Consider the following 21,891-nt stretch of genomic DNA (forward strand, 5'->3'; position numbering starts at 1 on the left):
TTTGGTAGGAAGAGCTGGTATATATCAGAGATAGTACACCTGTCATCAGGAACAGCTGAGACCTCCTCACACATCCACATTTATACAGACCAATAGATTCCATTTTATAGTCAAAATCGCATTTATCATTCAACTTATGGTGACAACAACATACCCCCACACAAAGACTATAGTTTTACAATAGTCTGGCTACATAGATTCGTTAGCAAAGTTCTGCACCTAAATATGTAACGTTAATCTTATAATCGTTAGAAAATAAGGCTCCTCATAATCAAAGTTGGCCAGTTCAATGCCACATAGAACAGACCAAATGATTTGCATAGCTCCGCCTCCTTCTGACTGTATTAACCACTTGAGGACCGTGGGCTTTACCCCCTTTAAAGAGGAACTGTAACATAAAAATATCCCCTGGGGGGTACTCACCTCGGGTGGGGGAAGCCTCCGGATCCTAATGAGGCTTCCCACGCCGTCCTCCATCCGTCAGGGGTCTCGCTGCAGCCCTCCGTGGAGTCCGGGCAGCGGTGACGTCATTATTTACCTTCCTGGCTCCTGCGCAGGCGCTCTGACGGCTGTCGGCTCCGAACTACACGGAAATACCCGATCGCCGTCGGGTCCGCTCTACTGCGCAGGCGCAAGTTTCCTGCGCCTGCGCAGTAGAGCGGACCCGAATGAGATCGGGTATTTCCGTGTAGTTCGGAATGGAAAGCCGCCACAGCGCCCCCGCTGGAGCCAGCAAAGGTAAATATTGAAATGACAGTCGGCACAGTCGCCGGCTGTTCGGAGGGCTGCGGAGAGACCCCCGTGGGACAGAGGACGGCGTGGGAAGCCTCATTAGGATCCGGAGGCTTCCCCCACCCGAGGTGAGTACCCCCCAGGGGATGTTTTGAATGTTACAGAGTCTCTTTAAAGACCAGACCCTTTTTTTCCATTCAGACCACTGCAGCTTTCACGGTTTATTGCTCGCTCATACAACCTACCACCTAAACAGGGCCGTTTCTTGCCCCGTTCAGCCGGTTCTGCTGAACGGGGCGCCGATGAGAGACAGATTAGGGGGCGCCAGGCCAGACTTGTATCTGCAGCCATGCACATAGGGCTGCTGCTATAGGCGCCCATTGTGACTCCTCTCCCAGGGGGCGCATCATCCCTCCCTCCCAACCAAACCGGCAGGCAGCGGCAATACAGTACAGTACTAGGAGGGAGAGGAGTCCACCTCCCAGCTGCCAGCTTCTGTCGTTGCCCCAGCAACGCTGCTCTCATCGCCCTCCTGATTGGCTGCATGGAGCTGTGCCTGTGCCGCTGGGGCTTATGGGGCTGGAAGAGGAGAGGAATGTGTGTGCGTAGCTGTCATGCGGTGACACAGGGAGCAGAAGGGAGTGAAGTTTCCTGCGCTGAACGAGTGAGTGGACACACTGTGCTGAAGGCGGCAGGCAGGGAGGGACTGAGATCATCAGGCTGGTATTTGTTCTTATTAGGACGATATCCTGTAGCAGCATTTATAAAAGCAAAGGACCTGTTAATTCTCTCACCTGCATCTCTGTACTGTGAGCCTTAGGAAAGCTGCTATATCAGCATTGTCAGTTTTACAGCCTACCCTGTCCATACATTGCTCTCCTCAGGCTCACAGTACACAGCAGGTCAGAAGATTCACAGGTCCTTTGCTTTTATCAGCCCTGCTGCAGGAGATCATCCTGATAAGAGCACTGACCAGCAATGACTAGATAAGGAAGTAGGTGCTGGGGTAGGGGGAGGGTATTGAACATTCTAATGCTGAATACACACGTTGAGATTTCCTGTTCGATTCCCGGGATCGAACGGATCGAATCGATTATTTCCAACATGCTCGATTCGGATTTCGATCGTTTTTGACGTCGAATTGCATGTTAAGTATGCCAAATCGACGGCAGAAACGATCGAAATCCGAATCGAGCATGTTGGAAATAATCGGTTCGATCCCGGGAATCGAACGGGAAATCTCAACGTGTGTATTCAGCATTAGGTCAACTCACATACAGTTCCTCAATCCAAGTCACAGGCTGAATACTCACCAGCACAATTAGGAAGATGTATCCAATGAAGTCCCCGACGACAAGCGTTCCCCAATCCACCTTCCTGCGGGCGAAGTCATCAGGAATCTTAAAGAGACACTATAAGTTAAATAAATCCCTCTGGGAGTACTTACCTCTGGAGGGGGAAGCCTCTGAATCCTAATGAGGCTTCCCCTATCCTCCTCTCTCCCTCTGTTCTAGTGCTGGCTCGCCTGAAACCCCTGTGTCGGCTGTGGTGCAGGCGCAGTACTGCCTGCAATATTTACCTTCACCTGCTCCCAGAGCTGGGACAAGGTCCTCCAGCACCCAAGGCTGAGACAGCAAAGTGCGCCCCTCCATCCCTCCCACCCCAGCCGTCACACACTGATTGCTATTAGACTAAGAGGCGCCACAGGGCCCACAACCTCCCCAACACCTTTATATCTAGTTATCTGGCTTGCAGTCACTGCCATGTACCCCATTATCTTATTTATATCTGCTTCAAACACAATAGGGGAATGATAGCTGAGTGAGTTGTGCGCCCCCTCCTACACTGCGCCCTGAGGCTGATGCCTCTCTCGCCTCTGCCTCGGCCCCACCCTGCACCCCTCCTACACTACGCCCTGAGGCTGGAGCCTCTCTCGCCTCTGCCTTGGCCCGGCCCTGCCGGCTCCAGTGCAGGCGCAGCAGTGGCTTTCTGATGTGCTCAAAGGAAATAGCCAAGCCCAATAAGGTCTAAGCAACTGGGGGGGGGGGGGGGGGCGCAATTTCAGTGTTTGCCATAGGCGCTATATTACCCAGATACGCCCCTGCACCAGGCAGAAGGAGAAGGATGTGACCTAGGAGCCGGTGACGCGCGGACGCGGTGCAGCGAGAGGCAGGAGGAGCTGTGCGCACCAGCGCGATCACCGGCTTCAGTTCCTACTTCCTAGGTAGATCCTTCTGGGCGGCGGGCGCTCCTGCGTGTTGACGTCATGTGACAGGAGCGGCCGCGGCTGGGATCTGCTGGCTGTGATTTCTCCTCTGGATTGTCCCCGCAGCTGGATGCCATGATGGAGGCGGTGGATAAGGAGTGCGGGGCGCTGGAGGGGCTCTTCCAGGCCATCATCAATGATATGAAGGTAAGAGGGGGCGCCTCCTGCTGATCAATACATCCATCCTGCAGGATCTGCCAGGCTGCTGCTGTGTGGGGCACTGATGGGATGTGTGCAGGGATGGATGGCACTGATGGGCTGCTGCTGTGGGGGCACTGATGGGATGTGTGCAGGGATGGATGGCACTGATGGGCTGCTGCTGTGGGGGCACTGATGGGATGTGTGCAGGGATGGATGGCACTGATGGGCTGCTGCTGTGGGGGCACTGATGGGATGTGTGCAGGGATGGATGGCACTGATGGGCTGCTGCTGTGGGGGCACTGATGGGATGTGTGCAGGGATGGATGGCACTGATGGGCTGCTGCTGTGGGGGCACTGATGGGATGTGTGCAGGGATGGATGGCACTGATGGGCTGCTGCTGTGGGGGCACTGATGGGATGTGTGCAGGGATGGATGGCACTGATGGGCTGCTGCTGTGGGGGCACTGATGGGATGTGTGCAGGGATGGATGGCACTGATGGGCTGCTGCTGTGGGGGCACTGATGGGATGTGTGCAGGGATGGATGGCACTGATGGGCTGCTGCTGTGGGGGCACTGATGGGATGTGTGCAGGGATGGATGGCACTGATGGGCTGCTGCTGTGGGGGCACTGATGGGATGTGTGCAGGGATGGATGGCACTGATGGGCTGCTGCTGTGGGGGCACTGATGGGATGTGTGCAGGGATGGATGGCACTGATGGGCTGCTGCTGTGGGGGCACTGATGGGATGTGTGCAGGGATGGATGGCACTGATGGGCTGCTGCTGTGGGGGCACTGATGGGATGTGTGCAGGGATGGATGGCACTGATGGGCTGCTGCTGTGGGGGCACTGATGGGATGTGTGCAGGGATGGATGGCACTGATGGGCTGCTGCTGTGGGGGGCACTGATGGGATGTGTGCAGGGATGGATGGCACTGGTGGGCTGCTGCTGTGGGGGGCACTGATGGGCTGCAGGGATGGATGGCACTGTGGTTGGCTACATGGATGGTGCAGGGATGGACTATATGCATACTATGGTAGTGGACTCTATGGATGGCACAGTGATGAGCTACATGGTTGGCACTGTGGTGGGCTACATGCATTGTACACGGTACAGAGATGGTATAGTAAAAAAATTTTTTAGAAAAAAAATAAAAATGGCGAGTTGGTTTCAAGAAGCCTTTTGACATGATTTCACTTAGCAGCTCTGATTTTGGGGAAAGGGGGGGGGGCATATTTTTTGACTCTCGAACTGGGTGAAATTTAGCCTAGAAACTGCCCTGCACCTAAATGAGTTTTGGCTCCTTTTCTTGTCACTAATAAAGCTTTCTTTTGGTGCTATTTGATTGCTGCTGCGATTTTTACTTTTTATTATATTCATCAAAAAATACATGAATTTTGTCAAAAAAATAATTTTTTTTAACTTTCTGTGCTGATATTTTTCAAATAAAGTAAAATTTCTGTATACATGCAGCACGAAAAATGTGGACAAACATGTTTTTAATTAAAAAAAACCCATTCAGCCTATATTGATTGGTTTGGGTAAAAGTTATAGGGCTCGTTTCCACTGTAGCGGTGTGGAATCGCCTGGATTCCACCGCGGACGAAATCGCATGCGGATGTGTTTCCGCATGCTGTTTTCCCCGCGATTTCGCATGCGATTTCGCATGGCTAGGAAGCAGGCGAATTTAACCATGTCACTGCCTGTGTAAAGTTCCATAGCCTTACATGCAAAATCGTACGCGAAATCGCGGGGAAAACCGCATGACAAAGCCGCATGCGATTTCCCTATTAAAAGCATTGCGGGCGATTCAGATTTTCTGCAGATTTTCCCCGCACACCAAAACGCACCCGCACGACGCACAAGTGGAAACAATCCCATCCACTTGTATTGCCTATGCGAATCCACATGCAGTACCTGCATGCGGATTCGCTACAGTGGAAACGAGCCCATAGCGTTTACAAACTATGGTGCAAAAAGTGATTTTTCCCATTTTGAAGCATCTATGACTTTTCTGACCACCTGTCATGTTTCATGAGGGGCTAGAATTCCAGGATAGTATAAATACCCCCCAAATGACTCCATTTTGGAAAGAAGACATCCCAAAGTATTCACTGAGAGGCATGGTGAGTTCATAGACGATTTTATTTTTTGCCACAAGTTAGCGGAAAATGACACTTTGTGACAAAAAAGAAAAAAAAAAGTTTTCATTTCTGCTAACTTGCGACAAAAAAAAAAAATGAAATCTGCCACGGACTCACTATGCTCCTCTCTGAATACCTTGAAGTGTCTACTTTCCAAAATGGGGTAATTTGTGGAGTGTGTTTACTGTCCTGGAATTTTGGGGGGTGCCTAATTTTAAGCACCCCTGTAAAGCCTAAAGGTGCTCATTGGACTTTGGGCCCCTTAGCGCAGTTAAGCTGCAAAAAAGTGCCACACATGTGGTATTGCCGTACTCAGGAGAAGTAGTATAATGTGTTTTGGGGTGTATTTTTACACATACCCATGCTGGGTGGGAGAAATATCTCTGTAAATGACAATTGTTTGATTTTTTTTTACACACAATTGTCCATTTACAGAGAGATTTCTCCCACCCAGCATGGGTATGTGTAAAAATACACCCCAAAACACATTGTACTACTTCTCCAGAGTACGGCGATACCACATGTGTTGCACTTTTTTGCACCCTAACTGCGCTAAGGGGCCCAAAGTCCAATGAGTACCTTTAGGATTTCACAGGTCATTTTTGTTTCAAGACTACTCCTCACAGTTTAGGGCCCCTAAAATGCCTGGGCAGTATAGGAACCCCACAAGTGACCCCATTTTAGAAATAAGACACCCAAGGTATTCCGTTAGGAGTATGGTGAGTTCATAGAAGATTTTATTTTTTGTCACAAGTTAGCAGAAATTGATTTTAATTGTTTTTTTTTTCACAAAGTGCCATTTTCCGCTAACTTGTGACAAAAAAATAAAATCTTCTATGAACTCACCATACTCCTAACGGAATACCTTTGGGTGTCTTCTTTCTAGAATGGGGTCATTTGTGGGGTTCCTATACTGCCCTGGCATTTTAGGGGCCCTAAACCGTGAGGAGTAGTCTTGAAACCAAATGTCGCAAAATGACCTGTGAAATCCTAAAGGTACTCATTGGACTTTGGGCCACTTAGCGTACTTAGGGTGTAAAAAAGTGCCACACATGTGGTACCGCCGTACTCAGGAGAAGTAGTATAATGTGTTTTGGGGTGTATTTTTACACATACCCATGCTGGGTGGGAGAAATATCTCTGTAAATGACAATTGTTTGATTTTTTTTTACACACAATTGTCCATTTACAGAGAGATTTCTCCCACCCAGCATGGGTATGTGTAAAAATACACCCTAAAACACATTATACTACTTCTCCTGAGTACGGCGGTACCACATGTGTGACACTTTTTTGCAGCCTAGGTGCGCTAAGGGGCCCAACGTCCTATTCACAGGTCATTTTGAGGCATTTGTTTTCTAGACTACTCCTCACGGTTTAGGGCCCCTAAAATGCCAGGGCAGTATAGGAACCCCACAAGTGACCCCATTTTAGAAAGAAGACACCCCAAGGTATTCCGTTAGGTGTATGGCGAGTTCATAGAAGATTTTATTTTTTGTCACAAGTTAGTGAAAAATGACACTTTGTGAAAAAAAAACAATAAAAATCAATTTCCGCTAACTTTTGACAAAAAATAAAATCTTTTATGAACTCGTCATACACCTAACAGAATACCTTGGGGTGTCTTTTTTCTAAAATGGGGTCACTTGTGGGATTCCTATACCGCCCTGGCATTTTACGGGCCCAAAACCGTGAGTCTGGAAACCAAATGTCTCAAAATGACTGTTCAGGGGTATAAGCATCTGCAAATTTTGATGACAGGTGGTCTATGAGGGGGCGAATTTTGTGGAACCGGTCATAAGCAGGATGGCCTTTTAGATGACAGGTTGTATTGGACCTGATCTGATGGATAGGAGTGCTAGGGGGGTGACAGGAGGTGATGGATGGGTGTCTCAGGGGGTGGTTAGAGGGGAAAATAGATGCAATCAATGCACTGGGGAGGTGATCGGAAGGGGTCTGAGGGGATCTGAGGGTTTGGCCGAGTGATCAGGAGCCCACACGGGGCAAATTAGGGCCTGATCTGATGGGTAGGTGTGCTAGGGGGTGACAGGAGGTGATTGATGGGTGTCTCAAGGTATGATTAGAGGGGGGAATAGATGCAAGCAATGCACTGGCGAGGTGATCAGGGCTGGGGTGTGAGGGCGTTCTGAGGGTGTGGGCGGGTGATTGAGTGCCCTAGGGGCAGATAGAGGTCTAATCTGATGGGTAGCAGTGACAGGGGGTGATTGATGGGTAATTAGTGGGTGTTTAGGGTAGAGAACAGATGTAAACAATGCACTTGGGAGGTGATCTGACGTTGGATCTGCGGGCGATCTATTGGTGTGGGTGGGTGATCAGATTGCCCGCAAGGGGCAGGTTAGGGGCTGACTGATGGGTGGCAGTGACAGGGGGTGATTGATGGGTGGCAGTGACAGGGGGTGATTGATGGGTGATTGACAGGAGATTGACAGGTGATCAGTGGGTTATTACAGGGAAGGACAGATGTAAATAATGCCCTGGCGAATTGATAAGGGGGGGGGGGTCTGAGGGCAATCTGAGCGTGTAGGCGGGTGATTGGGTGCCCGCAAGGGGCAGATTAGGGTCTGATCTGATGGGTAACAGTGACAGGTGGTGATGGGGGTGATTGATGGGTAATTAGTGGGTGTTTAGGGTAGAGAACAGATGTAAACACTGCACTTGGGAGGTGATCTGACGTCGGATCTGCGGGCGATCTATTGGTGTGGGTGGGTGATCAGATTGCCCGCAAGGGGCAGGTTAGGGGCTGATTGATGGGTGGCAGTGACAGGGGGTGATTGATGGGTGGCAGTGACAGGGGGTGATTGATGGGTGATTGACAGGTGATTGACAGGTGATCAGTGGGTTATTACAGGGAAGAACAGATGTAAATATTGCACTGGCGAATTGATAAGGGGGGGTCTGAGGGCAATCTGAGCGTGTAGGCGGGTGATTGGGTGCCCGCAAGGGGCAGATTAGGGTCTGATCTGATGGGTAACAGTGACAGGTGGTGATAGGGGGTGATTGATGGGTAATTAGTGGGTGTTTAGGGTAGAGAACAGATGTAAACACTGCACTTGGGAGGTGATCTGACGTCGGATCTGCGAGCGATCTATTGGTGTGGGTGGGTGATCAGATTGCCCGCAAGGGGCAGGTTAGGGGCTGATGGATGGGTGGCAGTGACAGGGGGTGATTGATGGGTGGCAGTGACAGGGGGTGATTGACAGGTGATTGACATGTGATTAGTGGGTTATTACAGGGAAGAACAGATGTAAATATATCACTGGCGAATTGATAAGGGGGGGTCTGAGGGCAATCTGAGCGTGTAGGCGGGTGATTGGGTGCCCGCAAGGGGCAGATTAGGGTCTGATCTGATGGGTAACAGTGACAGGTGGTGATAGGGGGTGATTGATGGGTGATTGATGGGTAATTAGTGGGTGTTTAGGGTAGAGAACAGATGTAAACACTGCACTTGGGAGGTGATCTGACGTCGGATCTGCGGGCGATCTATTGGTGTGGGTGGGTGATCAGATTGCCCGCAAGGGGCAGGTTAGGGGCTGATTGATGGGTGGCAGTGACAGGGGGTGATTGATGGATGATTGATGGGTGATTGACAGGTGATTGACAGGTGATAAGGGGGATAGATGCATACAGTACACGGGGGGGGGGGTCTGTAGGGGGGGTCTGGGGAGAATCTGAGGGGTGGGGGGGGGGTGATCAGGAGGGAGCAGGGGGCAGTTTAGGGCAAAAAAAAAATAGCATTTACAGATTGTGACAGGGAGTGATTGATTGGTGATTAGGGGGGTGATTGGGTGCAAACAGTGGTCTGGGGGGTGGGCAGGGGGGGGTCTGAGGGGTGCTGTGGGCGATCAGGGGGCAGGAGGGGGGAAATCAGTGTGCTTGGGTGCAGACTAGGGTGGCTGCAGCCTGCCCTGGTGGTCCCTCGGAAACTGGGACCACCAGGGCAGGAGGCAGCCTGTATAATACACTTTGTATACATTACAAAGTGTATTATACACTTTCTATGCGGCGATCCGGGTGCTAGTAACCCGCCGGCGCTTCCAAACGGCCGGCGGGTTACAGCGCGAGGTGGGCGGAGCCAGTCCCCGGCGGAGGATCGCGTCACGAATGACGCGATCGCTCCGCCCATGCCCGTACAAGGACCGCCGCCTCTGTGCATGCGGCGGTCCTTGCGGGATCCACTTGCCGGCCGCCTCTGTGCAGTCGGCGGTCGGCAAGTGGTTAAGCCTGGCAGCCTTTCCATCTCACAGGCCACGCCTCCTCTGCCCTCAGACAGCCCATCCCAGGACTCAAGTCAGGTATGGACTATGGACAAGGCGGGGAGCCGTGGACAGTGGCAGCATTAATGTAAACAGCCATCAAGCGACAATCTGTGTGTTGCTAGCGTGACGGTTTTTATAAGGGGGACAGCAGAGCATGGGGGAGAGGGGGAGGGGCGGCTGGGGGGACAGTATTAGGACACAGAGGCTGGTGGTAGTATGCAGAATGTGCCTCTTTGTCCTATATGAATTGCAGAAACCCACCTTTGGCTCTCTTTAGGGCCCGTTTCCATTATCGCGAATCTGCATGCGTTTTCTGCACACAGATTCGCATAACCAATACAAGTTAATTAGCCTGTTTCCACTTGTCAGGTCAACAGAGTGTTTTTTTGTACAGGAAAAATCTGCACAGCAGAGCCATCGGAATTCGCACACCGCCTTGTGTATGCAATGTAATGATAATGAATAGGAAATTCGCATGCGTTTTTGCTATGCGAATTTTCCATGCAAATTTGCATACATTTTCACATAGAATCAATGTAAGGGCCGTTTCGACTAGTGCGGTGCGATTTCTATGTGGAAAAAGCATAAACGATTTCACATGCGCATGCAAATTTGTATGCAAATTTTCATGCGAATTCGCATGCGTTTTCCCGTTCCTGTATAAGGATGCGCATTTATCTATGTTAGTGCCTGTGTGCCTTTACATTTATTATTAAAGCAATATCACAGAGTGAGGTTTGGCACACCATCGATTTCTTGGGGGTGCTTGGTAAAGTGGCATAGGCAGTAGTGTTGGGCGAACACCTAGATGTTCGGGTTCGCGAACGTTCGCCGAACATCGCCGCGATGTTCGGGTGTTCGACCCGAACTCCGAACATAATGGAAGTCAATGGGGACCCGAACTTTCGTGCTTTGTAAAGCTTCCTTACATGCTACATACCCCAAATTAGCAGGGTATGTGCACCTTGGGAGTGGGTACAAGAGGGAAAAAAAATATTTGAAAAAGAGCTTAAAGTTTTTGAGAAAATTGATTGTAAAGTTTCAAAGGAAAAACTGTCTTTTAAATGTGGAGAATGTCATGTTTCTTTGCACAGGTAACATGCTTTTTGTCGCCATGCAGTCATAAGTGTAATACAGAGAAGAGGTTCCAGGAAAAGGGACCGGTAACGCTAACCCAGCACCAGCAGCAGCACACGTGATGGAACAGGAGGAGGCGCAGGAGGAGAAGGCCACGCTTTGTGAGACACAACAACCCAGGCCTTGCATGAGGACAAAAAGCGTGCGGATAGCATGCTTTGTACCGCCATCATGCATGCAGTCATAAATGTAATAAAGATAAGAGGTTCAATAAACAGGGACCGGGCGGCAACGCTAACCCAGCAGCAGCAGACGTGATGGAACAGGAGGAGGCGCAGGAGGAGAAGGCCACGCTTTGAGACACAACAACCCAGGCCTTGCATGAGGACAAGAAGCGTGCGGATAGCATGCTTTTTACTGCCATGCAGTCATAAATGTAATAAAGATGAGAGGTTCCATAAACAGGGACTGGCAACGCTAACCCAGCAGCAGCAGCAGCACACGTGATGGAACAGGAGGAGGCGCAGGAGGAGAAGGCCACGCTTTGTGAGACGCAACAACCCAGGCCTTGCATGAGGACAAAAAGCGTGCGGATAGCATGCTTTTTACCGCCATCATGCATGCAGTCATAAATGTAATAAAGATAAGAGGTTCAATAAACAGGGACCGGGCGGCAACGCTAACCCAGCAGCAGCAGACGTGATGGAACAGGAGGAGGCGCAGGAGGAGAAGGCCACGCTTTGAGACACAACAACCCAGGCCTTGCATGAGGACAAGAAGCGTGCGGATAGCATGCTTTGTACCGCCATGCAGTCATAAATGTAATAAAGATAAGAGGTTCCATAAACAGGGACCGGCAACGCTAACCCAGCAGCAGCAGCAGCAGCACACGTGATGGAACAGGAGGAGGCGCAGGAGGAGAAGGCCACGCTTTGTGAGACGCAACAACCCAGGCCTTGCATGAGGACAAAAAGCGTGCGGATAGCATGCTTTTTACCGCCATGCATGAAGTCATAAATGTAATAAAGATAAGAGGTTCAATAAACAGGGACCGGGCGGCAACGCTAACCCAGCAGCAGCAGACGTGATGGAACAGGAGGAGGCGCAGGAGGAGAAGGCCACGCTTTGAGACACAACAACCCAGGCCTTGCATGAGGACAAGAAGCGTGCGGATAGCATGCTTTTTACTGCCATGCAGTCATAAATGTAATAAAGATGAGAGGTTCCATAAACAGGGACTGGCAACGCTAACCCAGCAGCAGCAGCACACGTGATGGAACAGGAGGAGGCGCAGGAGGAGAAGGCCACGCTTTGTGAGACACAACAACCCAGGCCTTGCATGAGGACAAGAAGCGTGCGGATAGCATGCTTTGTACCGCCATGCAGTCATAAATGTAATAAAGATAAGAGGTTCCATAAACAGGGACCGGCAACGCTAACCCAGCAGCAGCAGCAGCACACGTGATGGAACAGGAGGAGGCGCAGGAGGAGAAGGCCACGCTTTGTGAGACACAACAACCCAGGCCTTGCATGAGGACAAGAAGCGTGCGGATAGCATGCTTTGTACCGCCATGCAGTCATAAATGTAATAAAGATAAGAGGTTCCATAAACAGGGACCGGCAACGCTAACCCAGCTGCAGCAGCAGCACACGTGATGGAACAGGAGGAGGCGCAGGAGGAGAAGGCCACGCTTTGTGAGACACAACAACCCAGGCCTTGCATGAGGACAAAAAGCGTGCGGATAGCATGCTTTTTACCGCCATGCATGCAGTCATAAATGTAATAAAGATAAGAGGTTCAATAAACAGGGACCGGGCGGCAACGCTAACCCAGCAGCAGCAGCACACGTGATGGAACAGGAGCAGGCGCAGGAGGAGAAGAAGGCCATGCTTTTTGAGACACAACAACCCAGGCCTTGCATGAGGACAAAAAGCGTGCGGATATAGCAGCAATGCTTTTTGCCGCCATGCAGTCATAAATGTAATACAGATGAGAGGTTCAATAAACAGGGACCGGAAACGCTAAACCATCCCAGATGTTCATTGGTCATGTTACTTGGTTGGGGTCCTGGAGTGTTGCGTAGTCGTTTCCAATCCAGGATTGATTCATTTTAATTTGAGTCAGACGGTCTGCATTTTCTGTGGAGAGGCGGATACGCCGATCTGTGACGATGCCTCCGGCAGCACTGAAACAGCGTTCCGACATAACGCTGGCTGCCGGGCAAGCCAGCACCTCTATTGCGTACATTGCCAGTTCGTGCCAGGTGTCTAGCTTCATGCCCGGTTTCAGGTCCAGCGGTGCCAGCCACAAATCCGTCTGTTCCTTTATTCCCTTCCAAATTTCCTCCCCTGTGTGCTGCTTATCCCCAAGGCAGATCAGCTTCAGCAACGCTTGCTGACGCATGCCAACAGCTGTGCTGCACTGCTTCCACGATCCTACTGCTGCTGGTGCTGGGTTAGCGTTTCCGGATGAGGTACAGCTTTGAGATGTGTTGGAGGAGAAGGAGTCAGAGAGGTAGGTGCTGCTGTTGTTATCCAGTGGGAGGGACGGCGGTGCAGCTGTTTGCGGCGTGGGCAACACCCGCGCCGTAGCAGGTGAGGAATCGCTGCCAGGCTCCACAAGGTTCACCCAGTGCGCGGTAAGGGAGATGTATCGACCCTGGCCGAACGCACTCGTCCAGGTGTCAGTGGTGAGGTGAACCTTGCAGGCAACGGCATTCTTCAAGCTTCGGGTTATTTAGCTGACCACGTGCTCATGCAACTCAGGCACTGCAGAGCGCGCAAAGTGGTAGCGGCTGGGAACCACGTAACGTGGGATGGCCACTGACATCATGCCCTTGAAGCTGTTTGTCTCCACCACTCGATATGGCAGCATTTCGCAGGCCAGAAGCTTGGCTATGCTGGCTGGCTGTTACTGCCACGGCCCGGGGGTCATTTGCTGGCAATTTCCTCTTGCGCTCAAACATCTCAGAGACAGACAACTCAACCGTAGGGCTGCACACCGAAGGGCTGTTGGTTGTTGTGTTTGATGAACACTGGGAGACCTCAAGAGCACTAGTCCGGAAAGTGACAGTGTCAGCATCGTCTGATGTTTGTGAATGTTGTGAACCACGCAATGGCTGGGCTACTGCTGCTGCTGAGGCGGGTCTGGTGGTGAGTCTGGTGAACCCAAGGGAGGCAGTGTTGCTGGTGGTACCCTGTCCTGCCGCGTTTGCCCACAGAGTGGGATGTTTGGATAGAATGTGGCGGCTCATGCTGGTGGTGGAGAGGTTGTTAATACTTTTCCCCCTGCTCAGGCGGGTCTTGCACACCTTGCAAATCGCCATGGTAACATCCTCAGTGCAGTCTTCAAAGAAAGCCCAGACTTTGGAGCACCTGCCTTGCTGGCGATTTCTGTTTGCGCCTCTTTTGCCTCTCACTTGAACTTCCATGCTTGCGGTGCCTGAAATTGCGCGCCGCCTACCTTGTGGCACAAGGCGAACTCGTGCAGCAGTGGGTTCCTCAACAGACTCATCTGTGCTGCTGCTACGACGGCGATGTTCTCGTTCACAAACAAAATCTGGGTCTATGTCCACATTGTCCATACCCTCCTCTTCCATCTCCTCAAACTCGTCATATGTCATTGTGGGGGGCCGCCGCCGTAGAGTAGAGCTCCCCAGAACAACCTCTGCGCAGCTCACTCCAACGTCGTCTGGTTATCTGGCAGTTGTGTGCGTGGTGTCCAGGGCCGGTCCTGGACTTTCTGCTGCCTGAGGCAAAGATCGTAAAGGCAGCCAGCCAGCCTTATCATCATTATCGACACGTCGGCGGCGCTCGCTGCTTAGTGACTGACCGTGACAATCAGCCGCAGCCAGGGCAGCAGAGCGGGCGGCAGCCGCCGCCATCAAATCAGCAGGCTTAGGCACTAGGCAGCGTCACCAGCATGCAGCCTTGGAGGAGACAGGAGAGGCCGCAGAGCTCAGAGTCATCGGACTCGGAGGCCGGCGGCAACAGTGCAGTTTCTAGGCTAAAATGCACCCAGGGCGAGGGTGTAAAAATTGCCCCCCCCCCCGGTATAGGTAACCAGCTATAGGTCCCCCCAGAGTATAGGTGGCCAGGCATGGGTGAGCCAGTAAAGTTGCCCCCAGTATAGGTTAGCCAGGTAGTTGCCTCCAGTATAGGTGGCCAGTATAGTTGCCCCCAGTATGTTAGATAGGCAGGCACCCCCCCCCCCCGGTATAAGTTAGATAAGTAGGTGCCCCCAGTACAGGTTAGCTAGGTAGGTGCCTCCAATATAGGTAGCCAGTATAGTTGCCCCCAGCATAGGTTAGATAGGTAGGTACCCCCAGTATAGGTTAGTTAGGTAGGTGCCCCCAGTATAGGTAGCCAGTATAGTTGCCACCTGTATAGGCTAGCTAGGTAGGTAGGTGCCCCCAATACAGGTTAGATAAGTGCCCCCAGTATAGGTTAGATAGGTAGCTTCCCCCCAGTATAGGTTAGATTAGGTCGCTGCCCTTCAGTATAGGTTAGATTAGGTAGGTGCCCCCAGTACAGGTTAGATTAGGTAGGTGCCCCCAGTATAGATTAGATAGGTAGCTGCCCCCAGCATAGGTTAGACAGGTAGCTGCCCCCCAGCATAGGTTAGATAGGTAGCTGCCCCCCAGCATAGGTTAGATAGGTAGCTGCCCCCCAGCATAGGTTAGATAGGTAGCTGCCCCCCAGTACAGGTTAGATTAGGTAGGTGCCCCCCAGTATAGGATAGATAGGTAGCTGCCCCCAGTACAGGTTAGATTAGGTAGGTGCCCCCCAGTATAGGATAGATAGGTAGCTGCCCCCAGTATAGGTTAGATAGGTAGCTGCCCCCCAGTATAGGTTAGATAGGTAGCTGCCCCCCAGTACAGGTTAGATTAGGTAGGTGCCCCCCAGTATAGGATAGATAGGTAGCTGCCCCAGTACAGGTTAGATTAGGTAGGTGCCCCCCAGTATAGGATAGATAGGTAGCTGCCCCCAGTATAGGTTAGATAGGTAGCTGCCCCCCAGTGTAGGTTAGATAGGTAGCTGCCCCCCAGTGTAGGTTAGATAGGTAGCTGCCCCCCAGTATAGGATAGATAGGTAGCTGCCCCCCAGTATAGGTTAGATAGGTAGCTGCCCCCCAGTATAGGTTAGATAGGTAGCTGCCCTCCAGTATAGGTTAGATAGGTAGCTGCCCCCCAGTATAGGTTAGATAGGTAGCTGCCCCCCAGTATAGGTTAGATAGGTAGCTGGCCCCCAGTATAGGTTAGATTAGGTAGGTGCCCACCAGTATAGGATAGATAGGTAGCTGCCCCTAGTACAGGTTAGATTAGGTAGGTGCCCCCCAGTATAGGATAGATAGGTAGCTGCCCCCAAAACAGGTTAGATTAGGTAGGTGCCCCCCAGTATAGGATAGATAGGTAGCTGCCCCCAAAACAGGTTAGATTAGGTAGGTGCCCCCCAGTATAGGATAGATAGGTAGCTGCCCCCCAGTATAGGTTAGATAGGTAGCTGCCCCCCCAAGTATAGGATAGATAGGTAGCTGGCCCCCAGTATAGGTTAGATTAGGTAGGTGCCCCCCAGTATAGGATAGATAGGTAGCTGGCCCCCAGTATAGGTTAGATTAGGTAGGTGCCCCCCAGTATAGGATAGATAGGTAGCTGCCCCCCCAGTATAGGTTAGATAGGTAGCTGCCCCCCAGTATAGGATAGATAGGTAGCTGGCCCCCAGTATAGGTTAGATTAGGTAGGTGCCCCCCAGTATAGGATAGATAGGTAGCTGCCCCAGTACAGGTTAGATTAGATAGGTGCCCCCCAGTATAGGATAGATAGGTAGCTGCCCCCAAAACAGGTTAGATTAGGTAGGTGCCCCCCAGTATAGGATAGATAGGTAGCTTGCCCAGGTAGGTGCCCCCTCATAATGGCGGAGGGGGGAGCCGGAGCCGCGGTGAGGGCAGCCCGACCTCTCCCTCCCTCTCCCCGGGCCGCCCTCCATGCTCCCCCCTCGGACTTTAGGCAGCAGAGTTAGCGCGCAGGGAAGCGCTGCTGTACACAGTCACAGCCTGTTACTCACCTCCCTGGATCCGATCGCCGCTCCCGCCCTGCTGGTCTCCTCTCTGCCTAGCCGGCTGATACACACGCGGCTGCTTCCTGTGTAAACAGGAAACAGCCGCGTGTGTAATGTATCAGCGGCTACATTGCAGAGAGGAGACCAGCAGGGCGGGAGCGGCGATCGGATCCAGGGAGGTGAGTAACAGGCTGTGACTGTGTACAGCAGCGCTTCCCTGCGCGCTAACTCTGCTGCCTAAAGTCCGAGGGGGGAGCATGGAGGGCGGCCCGGGGAGAGGGAGGGAGAGGTCGGGCTGCCCTCACCGCGGCTCTGGCTCCCCCCCCCCCCCCCGCTCAGTCACAGCCATTCATCTGGTGCCGCCCCTCCACTTCCTGCCGCCTGAGGAACCCGCCTCACCCCGCCTCATGGGCGGGCCGGCCCTGGTGGTGTCGCTGCCGGTTGTGTCAGCTTTGTGCCCACTGGCTCCTTGTAACTGGCTGAGGACTCGGACCTCGTGCGTGATGTGCTGGTGCTGCTTAACCCACTGCTGGACGCTTGAGAGGTCATCCAAGTAATTATCTGGTCCTGTTCTTTTGGATCTGTGAGGGTTGTTGTCCTGGACAACATGGGCGGTATTGAGTGGGTTTTCTTGGGTGCTCCCCTGTGGCCTGTACTTGAACCGTCAGGGGAAACACCTCTTCCCTTGCCCCTCCCTCTTTCACCGGATTTCTTCCTCATTTCACTTATCCTTAAAGTACACGCTGACTGGCAGCAGTACAGTGGCAGTACAGAAATGCTATACAGTGGTGGGTGAGCGGTGTACCACTATTGTCAGCAGCGACACAGAGCACAATGCTATACAGTGGCGGGTGAGCGGTGTACTACTGTTCCCAGCAGACACAGAGTGGAAGTAAACACAATGCTATATAGTGTGGCTGAGCCGTGTACACAGAGTGGCATTAAACATAATGCTATATAGTCTGCTATATAGTCACCCCGAACAGGGTGATGTTCTGCAGAACCCGAACAGTGGCAAACACTGTTCGCCCAACACTACTGGGAGGGAACGCAGATTTTAGTACCTAAACACACAATACAACATGTTTTCCGGGGTCGGACTCTGAGGCACATACAGATGGTCCCGATCATCATCCTCATCATACAACTCTTCTCCTGAGTCTGACCCACCCACCACCTCTGCCACCCCAACATCCCCAGACACAGACCCCTCATCGTCCTCAACATTAACTTGGGATGCTGGCCTGAGCCAGACCTCCTCCTCCACATCAGGCCCCATCATCTCCTCAATGGCAGCCCTCATTAATCGCTCTGGCAACGGACCAATGGACACAACGTTCTCCTCCGGGGAGGGCTGCTGCTGACCACTGGCTGCTGGGGTGGATGTTATAGCTTGCGTGGGGCGTTGGCTGTTGCTGTTGTTGGGAGTGCTGCTCACAGCGGAGGTCTCTGGGGAACTCATGTTGAGCTCATATAGTGGTTGACGGTGAGTGGAGTATTACTGATCCCAGCAATATACACACTGACTGGCAGAGTACGCAATGCTATATAGTGTGGCTGAGCGGTGTACACAGAGTGGCAGTAAACACAATGCTATATAGTCTGGCTGAGCGAGCGGTGTACTACTGTTCCCAGCAGAATCAGAGTGGCAGTAAACAATGGTATATAGTCTGGCTGAGCAGTGTACACAGAGTGTCAGTAAACAATGCTATATAGTCTGCCTGAGCCGTGTACACAAAGTGTCAGTAAACAATGCTATATAATCTGGCTGAGCGGTGTACACAGAGTGTCAGTAAACAATGGTATATAGTCTGGCTGAGCGGTGTACACAGAGTGGCAGTAAACACAATGCTATATATAGCGTGGCTGAGCGAGGTGCACAGTGGCAGTACACGCAATGCTATATAGTCAGGCTAAGCCGTGTACAGAGTGTCAGAAAACACAATGCTATATATAGCGTGGCTGAGCGAGGTGCACAGTGGCAGTACACACAATGCTATATAGTCAGGCTAAGCCGTGTACACAGAGTGTCAGAAAACACAATGCTATATATAGCGTGGCTGAGCGAGGTGCACAGTGGCAGTACACACAATGCTATATAGTCAGGCTAAGCCGTATACACAGAGTGTCAGGAAACACAATGCTATATATAGCGTGGCTGAGCGAGGTGCACAGTGGCAGTACACACAATGCTATATAGTCAGGCTAAGCCGTATACACAGAGTGTCAGAAAACACAATGCTATATATAGCGTGGCTGAGCGAGGTACACAGTGGCAGTAAACAATGCTATATATATAGTGTGGCTGAGCGAGCGGTGTACTACTGTTCCCAGCAGCGACACACAATGACAGGGGGGGACCCTGGCTAGCGTGGCTGGAGAGCGAACTACCCTGCCTGCCTACCCAAAGCTAAACCCACAGAGAAATGGCGGAGATATGACGTGGTTCGGGTATTTATTTACCCGAACCACGTGACCGTTCGGCCAATCACAGCGCTAGCCGAACGTTCGGGGAACGTTCGGCCATGCGCTCTTAGTTCGGCCATGTGGCCGAACGGTTTGGCCGAGCACCGTCAGGTGTTCGGCCGAACTCGAACATCACCCGAACAGGGTGATGTTCTGCAGAACCCGAACAGTGGCGAACACTGTTCGCCCAACACTAATAGGCAGTGCCACAATTCAAATGCAGTCCATGGATATTACCAGCACACCACACTTTTCAAAATACGCCCTTTATTGTGCCAGTTTCCACAAATAGATCCAACAATTGTTTCTGGGCCACGCAGGGTCCCCCTTTATCAAGGCATGTGGTTACATGGCTGACTAAAAACACACACAATTTATACTTCTACACAATCCCCAATACCACACCCCTAAACAAGTGACCTCACTGTTTCATGAGGTGGTGGGAGGTGGTAAGGAATTTTTGAAACCCCTGCTTATTGGTTAATTGTGTGCCCTGGTTTATCATACACATGTATACAGTATAGGATCATTTGAGATGGCCGCACAGTGTATATTGGAGACATCATTTATGTATAAGAAAGTATTGATCATGCATCACCATTGTTGCATTACCATTGTTGCTAGAATGTTTACCATTGCCAATCATCATGAAACAGTGAGGTCACTTGTTTAGGGGTGTGGTATTGGGGATTGTGTAGGAGTATAAATTGTGTGTGTTTTTAGTCAGCCATGTAACCACATGCCTTGATAAAGGGGGACCCTGCGTGGCCCCGAAACAATTGTTGGATCTATTTGTGGAAACTGGCACAATAAAGTGCGTATTTTGAAAAGTGTGGTGTGCTGGTAATATCCATGGACTACATTTATTATTAGGTATGCAAATCTGCATGCATAAAACGCATGCAGATTCGCTGTAGTGGAAACGGGCCCTAAAAGCACACAGGCACTGACATGGTTAAATTCACATACATACTAACATATGCGAAAACGTGCGCAAATTCGCATCTGCATGCGTTTTTGCTGCAGGTTTCCACTTGTCAGGACAACAGAGCATTTTTCTGTACAAGAAAAATCTGCACAGCAGAGCCATCAGAATTAATAGGAAACTCACATGCGTTTTCGCTATGCGAATTTTCCATGCAAATTCGCTTACTTTTTCGCATAAATTCAATGTAAGGGCCTTTTTGGACTAGTGCGGTGCGATTTCTATGTGGAAAACGGATAAACGATTTCACATGCGCCTTTGTATGCAAATTTTCATGCGAATTCGCATGCGTTTTCACGTTCCTGTATAAGGATGCGAATTTAACTACATTAGTGCCTGTGTGCCTTTACATTTATTATTAGGTATGCGAATCTGCATGCATAAAACGCATGCAGATCCGCTGTAGTGGAAACGGGTCCTAAAAGCACACATGCATTGACATGTTTAAATTCGCATACTTGCTAACATATGCGAAAACGTGCGCAAATCGCATCTGTATGCGTTTTTGCATTTCTACAAACTCAAGTCGGGTAAAGACTATGGACAAGGCAGGGAGCCGCGACATACAGGCAAATTCGCATATGTTTTCGCATAAAATCAATGTAAGGGCCGTTTCAACTAGTGCGGTGCAATTTGTATGTGGAAAACGCATATACAAATTCACATGCGTATGCAAATTTGTATGCAAATTTTCTTGCAAATTCGCATGCGTTTTCGCGTTTCTGTATAAGGATGCGAATTTAGCTATATCAGTGCCTGTGTGCGTTTACATTAATTATTAGGTATGCAAATCAGCATATATAAAACGCATGCAGATTCGCTGTAGTGGAAACGGGCCCTAAAAGCACACAGGTACTGACATGGTTAAAATTCACATACTTACTGACATGCGAAAACGTGCGGAAATTCGCTTCTGCGTGCATTTCTGCATTTTCGCTAACAAACTCGCATTGCACAAGTGGAAACGGGCCCTTACAGTATGCCTATAACTAGTGTTGGGCGAACACCTAGATGTTCGGGTTCGCGAACGTTCGCCGAACATCGCCGCGATGTTCGGGTGTTCGCGCCGAACTCCGAACATAATGGAAGTCAATGGGGACCCAAACTTTCGTGCTTTGTAAAGCTTCCTTACATGCTACATACCCCAAATTTGCAGGGTATGTGCACCTTGGGAGTGGGTACAAGAGGAAAAAAAATATTTGAAAAAGAGCTTATAGTTTTTGAGAAAATTGATTGTAAAGTTTCAAAGGAAAAACTGTCTTTTAAATGTGGAAAATGTCATGTTTCTTTGCACAGGTAACATGCTATTTGTCGCCATGCAGTCATAAATGTAATACAGAGAAGAGGTTCCAGGAAAAGGGACCGGAAACGCTAACCCAGCAGCAGCAGCAGCACACGTGAGGGAACAGGAGGAGCCGCAGGAGGAGAAGGCCACGCTTTTTGAGACACAACATCCCAGGCCTTGCATGAGGACAAATAGCGTGCGGATATAGCAATGCTTTTTGCCGCCATGCAGTCATAAATGTAATAAAGATGAGAGGTTCAATAAACAGGGACCGGAATCGCTAACCCATCACAGATGGTCATTGTTCAATGCTATACAGTGGCTGAGCGAGCGGTGTACTTCTATTCCCATCAGACACAGAGTGGCAGTAAACACAATGCTATATAGTGTGGCTGAGCGAGCGGTGTACTACTATTCCCAGCAGACACAAAGTGGCAGTTAACACAATGCTATATAGTGT

At 50.8% G+C, this 21,891-nt stretch overlaps 1 long non-coding RNA gene across 1 annotated transcript; it reads left to right on the forward strand.

Annotated features, from left to right (window-relative positions):
* Positions 1-1,305: 1,305 nt before the first annotated feature.
* LOC137538586 (uncharacterized) lies at positions 1,306-21,680 on the forward strand. The gene is made up of 3 exons (XR_011024838.1): positions 1,306-1,396; positions 3,065-3,145; positions 21,443-21,680. It is a non-coding gene; the product is annotated as an uncharacterized lncRNA (long non-coding RNA).
* The last annotated feature ends 211 nt before the right edge of the window (positions 21,681-21,891 follow it).

This window comes from Hyperolius riggenbachi, chromosome 11 (genome assembly GCF_040937935.1).
Source record: "Hyperolius riggenbachi isolate aHypRig1 chromosome 11, aHypRig1.pri, whole genome shotgun sequence".
In the NCBI taxonomy this organism is placed as follows: Eukaryota; Metazoa; Chordata; class Amphibia; order Anura; family Hyperoliidae; genus Hyperolius; species Hyperolius riggenbachi.